Below are 11898 nucleotides of genomic sequence, written 5' to 3'. Positions count from 1 at the left end.
CTTGTTTTATGAGCAATGACTTTTCTACATAAAAGCCCTCAGAATATAGTTGGATAACCAACGTCTTGATATTCGTTGTTATCCTTTCTCAAAACCGCCATATTTGAGTATGCAATAAATAAATCTTGATGGATTGGTTTGAAAGTTATATAACAGTAACTTCTCTTTTGTATGTGAATATCCCTAAAAAAGAGATGATCCTATTTAGACTAGGTGCCCAAAGACTGTAACTAAAGTTATAGATATTAAAGCACCTTCGGGATGGCTTAGTCTGATGTAATCAGTAATGTGATCATAAGGATGATTTCATTTTCTTTTCAGTTTTTTTAACTGTGATAAAATACATCTAACATGAAAATTTCCATCTTAACCATTTTAAGTGTACAGCTCAGTAGCATTAAGTACATTCACATTGTTGTACAATCTCCAGAACTCTTTTCATCTCACAAAACTGAGACTCTCCCACTGAACAATCTCCCATTTCCCTCTCCCCTGAGTTCCTGCCAACCACCCTTCTAATTTCTGTCTATATGAATTTGACTGCTCCCAGTAACTCATATAAGTGGAATAATATAGCATTCGTCTTGTTTGATTGGCCTATTTCACTTAGCATAATGTCTTCAAGCTCCACCCATGTAGCATATGTCAGAATTTCCTTCCTTTTTAGGGGTGGTGATATTCCATTATATGTACATACCACATTTTGTTTACCCATTCATCATTTGATGGACACTTGGGTTGCTACCTTTGGCTATTGTAAATAATGCTGCTGTGAAAATGGGTAGACAAATATCTCTTTCAGGCCCTGCTTTCAATTATTTTGTGTAGATACCCAGAGGTGGAATTGCTGGAACATAGAGTAATGCCATGTTTAATTTTTTGAGGAACCATCATAGTGTTTTCCATAACAGATGCACCATTTTGCATTTCCACCAACCGTGCACAAGGGTCCCGACTTCTTCATGAAGATGGTCCCATTTTTTACACTATTTTGTATGTCACCATATCTTGGACTCCATTTTCTTTTAAACTTCCTTACTACTTGTAAAGATCCTATTTATATACTCTTATTTACTATTGAATAATTTTTTAAAACTAACATTTACTGAGTACCTCTTTCGACCCTGATTATTTTTTAATATGAGTAAGTTCTGGCCCCTGACCTTTAGCTCTCCCTAGTACATATAAAGATACTTGTAAATTATGATGTGATACAAAACTGTCATCATATACATATGTAAAAATACTATATAAACATGTGCAAAGAGATTATCTTTGCTGGAAGAATGTCAGTTGAAGCTTTGCAGAAAAGATATTATTGTGTTTGAATCTAGGCTGATGAGCAGTTTCAAGTTGGAAAGATAGTGCATGGGGAAAGTGCATAACAAACTGGCAATAGTAAATTATGTATTCAGGCAAATACAGTTTGAGAGACTGGGACCAGGTCAGTCCCAAAGAGTATTAAAACTCATGCAAAATTCTTCTTTATGTTTGTATCAATGATACAGGTAATTAAAATTTTATTTATGAAAGTATAAAACAGAATGGACATAGAATCTATCTACCAGAGATTAGCTGCCTTTTGTAAAACAAGCTCAAGCCAGACCCAGACATACAAAGCTTGACACTGTCATCAGACTACTGCAATTCAGTCAGTCATCTGGGACTGGGACGGGGAAAGAAGGTTAACTTCCCACTGTCCGTGTGATCTAGAACATTTAAAAAACCTTATAAATCATGCTTTCACTAATTTGGTCATGTCATAGAACCACTGCTACCCTTCATTAAAGACAGACCTCTCTGCATGGGGTACCATCACAGACACTGCTCAAAGAGCATCCTCATCATCCTCGTATGATTAAAATCAAAGTCACAGGAAACTGATGCAGCCAGATCCCAAAGACATCCGAACACAAAGTTCCATCAAATTATAAACCCACATAATGATATGTGGCTCATATATGTGTGTGTGTATATATACATATATGTGTGTGTGTGTGTCATACATATATGACACACACACACACATATATGTCTTAAGAAAGAATGCATACTGTAGAATAGAGGATAGGCACGTGTCATTGGCGGAATAGGGTGGATCAGTGGACCTTCGGGGAAAAGCCATTACTTCTTGCATTTATCAGGAAAGTTCACTCAAGGATGTTTTTGAAAAGTTTAATTTTGAATGATAATCATGTCCTTTCTACACTTTGCACATAAAGAGCTAACCATTAAGGTAGTAAATCACAGACCAAAGTTAGTTAGCATAACCTAGATAGCAGAAAAAGGCATTTTTCACAAGTAAGAAGAAATTTACTACCCAAGTAATGTTATCTGCAATCTGATCATTTTCGATCATAAAGAATGACACACAAACGTTCCCATAATATTTGGGTGCATGTGAGCTAACCTTATTTTCTCTGTACCCAGAGCCAACACTTGCGTAATTATTTGATATATATAATTTTTTATCAAAAGCATTGGTGCACATCAGTGAAAACTTTCGACCACCTTGAAAATGACTTTTAGAATATTTCATTAGCAGACTGTCTTTCACAGCCTGGGTTGACATTAATGTTTCTTCATACCAGTCTTTCATCCATAAAACCCTTTGTTCTGCTGAACAGTTTTCAGACAATGTGGGCAATCAAAAAAAGCATCTATTCCAGCATCTGATCAGTCTTATTCAAATTTCATCTATTAATACTCATTTGAGAGCTTTCTAAGAATTTTATTTCCTTTCTTTCAGTATCATATTATTTCCTCAAAAAACTCTCCAAATTTAATGAAATGGAAGCTTGACATTTCATAAGAAATAGGCACAGTTTGTGGCTGAATGTTATCCATTTTTATCACTTTCAATGAAGTATATGGGAAAATAAATGTTATGTTCAGTGTGGAAATTTATTTTTAATTACAGAAGATTAAAATTCTAGCACTCAAAATATTAGGAAAATGACACTCAATTACTTAAATAGCCTTTTATACACACCAAAAAAAAAACATGTTCAAAACTAAATAATCCAAATAGCCAAATCGATTATTTTCAGCATTTTAGTAAAAATAAAATGGTAAATGAGTATTTTGAGGAGCAACCTATTTATAACACACCCTATAAGCAGGATGTATTTTAGAATCACGAAGTCTTAGGAATAGGTACAACATATAACTCTGTTGTGTCTAAGCTCCACAATGGATCCACCTTGGCAACTTCAACCTCACCAATATTTCTGTGAAAATATAAATCAATTTACTTAATTTATTTTGTAAGCTTAAAAACGAAACTGTCCCTAAACAAATGAAACTTCAATGTATGTGAAAGTACATTGTTTGTGAGGTATATACATTTCAGAAGCAGATAATTCTGCTTTTGCTGCACAATTATGCTTACTAATCCTACTACACTACTTTATTTATTTATTATTTATTTGAGACAGAATTTCACTGTCCCCCAGGCTGGAGTGCAGTGCCACAACCTCAGCTCACTGCAACCTCTGCCTCCCAGGTTCAAGCGATCCTTGTGCCTCACCCTCCCAAGACTCTGGGATTATGAGCACACATTAACTTGCCCAGCTAATTTTTGTATTTTTTAGTACAGACGGGGTTTTACCATGTTGGCCAGGCTGGTCTCAAACTTCTGGCCTCAGGTGATCTGCCCATCTCATCCTCCCAAACTGCTGAGATTACAGGCATGAGCCATCACGTCCAGCTCTACTACACTAATTTAAACAACCATTTGGAGAGTTTGGTCTTAACGGTTAAATACAAACATTAAAATCAAAGAAGCACTAAGCTCAACTTGATTTACCTTCTTTCATATATGTATGTTTCTGTCTATTGTAGGAAGGACCCCAGCAACCAGACTGAAATTTTTCAGATTCCTTTTCCTTAGATATTAATTTCACCTTTTGTTTTAGAATTAGAATTTCTTAGTTTGATTATGTTTTAATATTTTGTTTTGGCTGATGTGCTCTTATGGTACTTCATGATATTTATGTTTTGTGAATTACATAAGAAACGGAATTTGGATTCAAATAATGTAACTTTGAAGACAGAAATGGGAATTGTCAAACATCAAAGGATGGGAAGAGGCAGGATTGTGTTTATACTTTTCTTTCAAAAATTATTACTGAGAATTTCTAAATATGTCAAAGTATTTCTTAAACAAGAGAACCAAATTTATGTCATGGAGTAGCTGAAAGCAACTTTCTGCCCTCTTACAGCCAGTTAGACAGGGAATATTTCTCAGTTAGTCTTAGAACTCAGGCACTGTAATACCAGGTTGGAAATGGAACTAGTTAAGACAGGAGGGAAGATCCTACAAAAGCCTTCTGAAGATCCTTCATGGAGAGAAATGGCTTAGCGATTAGACTTAAATTCACGTAAGAGATGTTCCAGCATTTGTGGAAAGCGGATATGACTTGCCACACAAGAATCAAACTCTCCCCTGAAATAAGGGGTTAAAATTCATTTAAGGAAAACTATTTCTTGAGGATAAAATGGATGATAAAAGCAAGGTATGTGGTATATACAGTAGAGGGATGAGTCTATACTTCACAGCTAAATAGCTTATTTTGCTACCCTAAATATAGCAAAATTGCATTCATGAGTTACACTACGCCTTTGTGATGTGGTGGCACATGCTTGTAATCTCAGCTACTCAGGAGGCTGAGGCTGCAGAATTGCTTGAACCTGGGAGGCAGAGGTTGCAGTGAGCCAAGATCGCGCCATTGCACTCCAGCTTAGCCGACAGACAGAGGGAGATGCCGTCTCAAAAAAAAAAAATCATTTTCCTTTAAATATAATATACTGTGTCAAGTCAACTGTGTAATAAAGAATGTGTTTTGCTTCACATAAAAGTTAAAACTTAAAAACTTTAAAAGTGGTATACTTTCTATCTTGTAGGGGAGGTAGACACAGAAAACAACAGTCACAATGCAATGTGTGCAGAACTTACATGTGTATACAAGGTTCAGTGAACATAGAGAAAGGAAAACATACATTCTATTACAGATTGGTCCTAATATGTGTCTGTTTATATCAAACCAGCCTTATCATTCTCACAGTTCTGGTAAATTAAAAATTACACGGATATCTTGGGAAACAGACACTGTTTTGAGTCCATGATTCCGAATGACTCACCATATAGACATAAACAGGAATCTACCATCTTAACTCATGCCTGCCACCCATGACAGCAAATTTACTTCCAGGCACTCCCCAAACTCCCTCCCTTAATAGTAGCTCTTCCTCCTCACTCCTGGTTCATCCTTAATTTACTCTCCATAATCTACCTCCTGCCCCACTGCTGCCCTGAAAGCTCTATTCAACTAGAGTCCCCAGTGACCTTTTGGGATGAATTTCAGTAACAATATCCCTCAGTCTATGCTTCGTGTATTTTGTTTGTCCCATTCAGATCCACGTCCATCTCTCTTCCAACCTGCTCTGCACCCAGAGGCTGCTGTACATGAACTACAGTAATTGATTCCCTTGCTTCCAATTGGACTTGGCCAGTGGAGAGCCCAGACAAGAGACGTGAGGGGAGGAGTCAAGAGAGGGTCAGGGGAAATACCCTCCAGCCCCTCCCTGCAAGCCTCCTCAATCAAGGTCTGCAACTCCTTCAGCAACAGTCTCCACCAAGCTCTCTCATGCCACGTTCTGGGTAACAGCTCCTCCTCTTGCCTGTTTAGGCAGTCACAGCATCACCATCTTCCTGTCCTTGTGAAAGGCACAATCGCATAGAGTCTCCTTACATTCTGCCCACACCTTGGTAAACAGAGTCCTTATCAAGCCTCTTTGCCTCATCTTACCCAATTTGAGAGTGCAATGTTGCCTGCTGACAACCTGACAAACTACAGTCCTTATCTTACTTGCCTGCTTTCCAATATTGGATACCAATGTCCCCTCCCTTATCTCTGACTCTACCTGCTTAGTCTCCTTAGTGAGTCTGTCTTTGTGTGGTCAAGAAAAGGTGGCAATATTCATCTCCAACAGTCCTCTCTCATAAACATGTAGTCTGAGTAAAAACTGTAAGTTTTGATGGAAACACAGTTTCAAGACAAGTTCCCTATGCAGCACTTTTACTGCCAGCAACAGGTGTGTGCACGTGCACACACACACACACACACACACACACACACACATTCTAATCTGTTTTCTGCCCCACTTCCCAAAAAAATAAACTCTGGATTCACTAACTTTTCTTCCTCTGCTTATTCCTTAAATGCTGTTACTTTCCAGACTTACACTTCACATTTTCCATACTTTTCGCTTTTTATTTTATATATTCTTTTCTGTGAAATTTCAAATCAAAGGCTTTAATTTCCATACAAATACTGACCGCTTCCATATTCTTACCGTGAAACCAGTCCTCTCGTTTGACATCTTTAGTCCCAAGTATCCTTCCGACTACTGGACAACTCCCCAAAAGAGTCCCCAAAGAATCTCAAACTCAACAAATTCAAAACGGAATCAAGAGTCCTTCAAAACTACTCCTTCTTTTGTTCTCTATCCCAGTGAATGGTACTGATCTCTGCTTAGAAATCTGTGATCTGTTCTTGATACCTTCTATTCCATGATCCTTCACCTTATTAATCACCCAGAAAAGACCACAGGTTCTGTCCTCTTAAATACATCTCAAATATTCCTCTATTTTATTCAACCTCACTGCCTCCTGATTATATTGCCTGTCATGTCTCATACTTCTATAATCCATCTTCCATACCACTTTTCCCTCTGAGGTTTCGAAAATAAATTTTATCCTGTTACTCTTCCTTTATAATTCTTCAGTAGCTATATATTATCTTCACGATAATATGTTCGAACTTCCCAAAAAGATATTCAAGAGCCCTTCCTACATTTCCAGGTTTATATCTCCATAAAAATGCACAAATATCATAAACTATAGTAATTTTAATTATCATTTTTATAATCATGTATATCTATACATGTATAGATCAATTTCCAGATTGTTCCACTGATTTGTCTGTCCTTATGCCAATAACTTACTGTCTCAATTATTGCAGCTTTATAACGTCTAGGTTTTTAACGCTATTCATTTCCCATTCATGCTTAGGCATGCCACAAATTTTGTTATGTTGTATAATATTTTTATTTTCATTCAATTCAAAATAATTTTAATATCCTTTTTTATTTTTTCTTTCACCTATGGTTAATTAAGAAGTGTCTTACATAGTTTCCAAGTATTGGGGGATTTTCCAGATACCTTTTTGTCATTGACTGGTCATTTTATTTTATTGTAGTCAGAGAATATACAATGTATGTCTGACATCCTTTTGAGATTAGTTTCATGGTACAAAATACTGTGTAACCTCATAAATGGTTCATGACTCCTAGAAAAGAATTCTGCTGTTGTTGGGTGGAGTATTGTATAAAAGTCCATTAGATTAAGATGGCGATCCTGCCATTTAAGTATTCCATAACCTAACTGATTTTTCAGTCTACCTTTTCAGTCAGTTATTGAGAGGGGATATTGAAATAATCCAACTACACTTGTGAAGTTGACTATTTCTCCTTGCAGTTTCATGTTTGCTTTATGTATTTCAAGCTCTGTTATTACATGCTTAAACATTTAAAACTGACATGTTCTCCTGGTGAACTGGCCCCGTTGTCATTATAAAATGACCTTTAGTTACCCTGGTAATAGTCTTTGCTCCGAATCCTACTTTATCTGAAATTAATATAGACAATTCAACTTTCTTTTGAGTGGTATTATGTTAGCATGGTATATCTTTTTCTATTATTTTAGTTTAAATGTATTTGTGTTTTAATATTTCAATTTTGTTTTCTGTCGACAGCATATACTCAGGTCATGCTTTTAAATTCAATATGATAATCTTTACCTTTTAGTTTTGGGTCTTTTTTAGTGGTTGCCTTAGGGTTCACTATATAGATCTTTAACTTATCATAGTCAACCTTCAAGGTATATTTTACCACTTCATGTAAAATATTAAAACCTCACAACAGTATACCTCCATTTCTCTCCACTTAGCCATTTTATTTTTACATATGTCATAAATCTCACAATAATTATTTTTGTTGTTTAAATAGCCAATAGTCTTTTAAGGAGACTTTTATAAATAATCTTGTATATTTACCAATGTAGCTATCATTTCTAGTGCTCTTCATTTCTTTATACAGATTCATATTTCTATCTTGTATGGTTTTATTTCTCCTTAAAGGACTTCCTTTAGTATTTCTTAGAATACGGGAATGTTGGGCATTAATATTCTTTTTTTTTCTTTTTTTTTTTTTCCTGAGACGACGTCTCTATCTTGCGCAGGCTGGAGTGCAGTGGTGCGATCTTGGCTCACTGCAGCCTCCACCTCCTGGTTCAAGTGATTCTCCTGTCTCAGCCTTCCAAGTAGCTGGAACTACAGGTATGTGCCATTCTTTGGGGGTTGTTTTCCAAAAAAGCATTTATTTCATCATCATTTTTGAAAAATATTTTCACAGGAGATAGGATTCTAGGTTGACAGGGTTTGGGTTTGTCCTTTTCTTTCCATCGCTGTAAAGATGTTTTTCCTCTGTCTTATTTCATTCTCCAGTGAGAAATCTGCAGGCAGCTTTATCTTGTTCCTCTGTAGGTAATGTGGCTTTTTTCTTGGCTCCTTTCAATAATTTCCTCTTAACTGTGTATAGGGTCCTCAGTTGCCCCCACCCTCGACTTTCTTTCATTATTCTGACCAAAAAACACTGAAGTCTTGACCACCCTGTGACCCATTCAGCTGCATGTTTTTTTCCTGCAGGCTTAGACCAAAGAAGGGCCCCTGAACATTCCTAGGCACTGATAAAGCTGTTCTGGTTGTTGCCCAAAACAGTGGAAGATTAACGGTGTTGTTAAACACATAGAAACTGGCCCCAGTACTGAGCCAAATGTCTTAAACACTCATATAAACTCCATAACCCAACCTCCTCATTACAAATACACTTGGGTAGAATCTTTCTTGCTGTCCAATGCAAGTATGCTACAGCCTCCTGAAAGTTCCCCTAATCAATACTTGGACTGATCACCCTTTGGCATTCAGTGCTTCATTTTTTAGAATTCCAGCTGCCCTAACTCAGGATAGTTTGGGGTGGTCCTTTGAGGGAACTCCCCTGCCAACACTTTTAGGGTGACTCCAGCCGTGGGTTTGGCCAAGCAGAGCATAGTGGTTTTGAGCAATTTGATCATGATGTGCTTTGGTGTCATTTTCCTTGTGCTTGGGTTATTTGAGCATCTTGCATTTGTGAGTTTATCGTTTTCCTCAATTTGGATTTTTTATTTTTTTTCTTTTTTTGAGATAGAGTCTTGCTCTGTCACCTACGCTGGAGTTCAGTGGCATGATCTTGGCTCACTGCAACCTCCGTCTTCTGGTTTCGAGCAATTCTCCTGACTCAGCCTCCTGAGTAGCTGCAACTACAGGCACCCGCCACCACCCTCACTAATTTTTGTATTTTAAGTAGAGATGGGGTTTCACCATATTGGCCAAGCTGGTCTCGAACTCCTGACCTTTTGATTCACCCACCTCGGCTTCCCAAAGTGCTGGGACTACAGGCGTGACCCACTGCGCCCAGCTCTGGAAATTTTAAATTATGATTTCATCAACTATTTTTTCTGTGCCCCTTCTTGTGTGAACTACATTGCATATATATTACACCACTTCAGGTTGAGCCACTGATCACTGATTCATTTTGTCATTGTCTTTCATTTTGGATACTTCTTATTGCTATATCTTCAAGTTCACTAAACATTTATTCTGCAGTGTCTAACCTGCCTTTCATTCCATTCACTATTTTTGCCATTTCAAACGTTGCAGGTTTCAACTCCAAGTCTCATTTGGGTCATTTTTGTATCTTCCATGTTTCTACTTAACTTTTGGAGTATACAGAATACAGTCATACAGTTATTCGGACTTTTTATGGTATTTTCTGCTAACTCTAATACTTGTCAGTTCTGGGTTGATTTCAAATGATTGAATTTTATCTTCATTATAGGTTATATTTTCCAGCTTCTTTACCTCCCCCATAATTGCTTAATGGATGCCAGACATTGTGAACTTTACCTTCTTAACCCATTTATGCCCGAGGTTGCAACTTTTTAAATTTTTGCAATCAGACCATGGTGGTGACCTTGAGCAGTAGGATGTAAATAACTCCCACATGCTTAGCGTTCCAATAATGGAACACTAGGCATAAGTAGCTACAGACTGGGTTATTTTTGTAGTACCACAAATATTCTCGAGCTTTGTTCTGGGATATATAGTTAAGTCACCTGTAAACAGTTTGATACTTTCGGGTTCTGCTTTTAACACTTGTTAGGCAAAACTACAGCCTTGTTTAGTTTAATGCTAATTATTTCCCAACACTAAGGCAAGAAATTTGTGAATACTCTACCCAATGTCCCATATGAATTATGAATTTTTTCACTCTGGTTTGTGGGAACTGGCCCTGTGTGAGATCTGAGTACTGTTCCTTTTAATCCTTTCAGGTGGCCCTTTTGGTAGCCTGGGGTAGATTTTAAACACACACACACACACACGTTGATTAGTACTCAGCTAAATACTCAAGAAGTACTCTGCAATCTCCGGATTTCTCTGTGTGTGATGCTCCCGCATCTTAAGTACTCTCTCCTATAAACTCTAGCTGCCTTCATCTCTCTGGACACTCAGCTCTGTCTTCCCACAGGGGGGTCTTCTGGCTCCACCTGAGGCTGTCTCTCGGCAGTAAACTGGGGCAATCACTGGGGTCATCTCATTTGTTTCCCATCTCTCAGGGATCCCTGTGCTCCACTGCCTCAGGGCCAGTGTCTTGAAAACCATTGTTTCATATATTTTTTCCAGTCTTCGTGTTTTTTTTTTTTTTCCAAGTAGAATGATAAATTTATCACCTCTCACTCCATCTTGGTCAGGAGTGGAAGTCTCTCTAAATAACCTTATTTGAATCATTTATGAGAACCTTAATATTACTATTTTGAGTTTACTATGGCCTAAATTTGACATGTTCGTTTCCATTTATTCTGTTTAAATTTGTAGCAACCCAGTCAGATACTATTATTGTATATATTTTACAAATGGGGAAACAGAAAGAGTTCAAGAAAATTATCCTTTGTCACCCATCTATTAAATGCTACAGCCATGTTTCAACTCTGGACAGTTTGATTCAAGTTGATATTCATAGCTGCATATCACCATACATTACAAGACAAACAACAAAATATAACATTCTTAATCATTATACAAGACATTCATATCTGTTTTTTCATCTTTGGCTGTGACCTACAATAGAAATATAGTTTATGACACCACCCAATACACACACATACATATCCCTAAATATATAACTAAAACCAAAGTTTCATAGCAAAATATTTGTTTTTATGGGTAATAATACCTACTTTATCTCAATTTTTTCCTATTTTATTGTTAATGCTTATGTGACTCAAATTAATTTTATGATCCATTAATAGGTATGATTTTCTATTAGAAAAACAAAATGATGTAATGTTCATTTGGATCCATTTATTCTAACACTCTCCTCTAAGATTACTATCATTATTTCTGGCTTTTCTTTTGATTTTATTTGATTGCAATTTAGCAGTAATCACGTAGATCCAAGGACGAATTATGAGTCACATTTATTTGTCCCAAGCCTTGATGTTTTGACTTATTAGTAGTATTACTGTAATTATCATTTACTTTTAAGCTTTATGATTTTTTGTACAAACTGGCATCGAATAGATGTTGTGAATTGACTTGAAATGTTCACTTTCCCTAAGAAGAGTCCTCAGTCACCAGTACTTTTATAAAAGTTCTGATATGATATTCTATCAACTGACTGCATCCTCCCCTAAAGAGGCTATTTTTTAATTATTAGAAGTTTACTTAATGTTAAATATAT

Source organism: Rhinopithecus bieti, unplaced genomic scaffold (genome assembly GCF_001698545.2).
Source record: "Rhinopithecus bieti isolate Rb0 unplaced genomic scaffold, ASM169854v2 scaffold_11161, whole genome shotgun sequence".
NCBI lineage: Eukaryota > Metazoa > Chordata > Mammalia > Primates > Cercopithecidae > Rhinopithecus > Rhinopithecus bieti.
Note: the sequence above shows the minus strand (reverse complement) of the source record.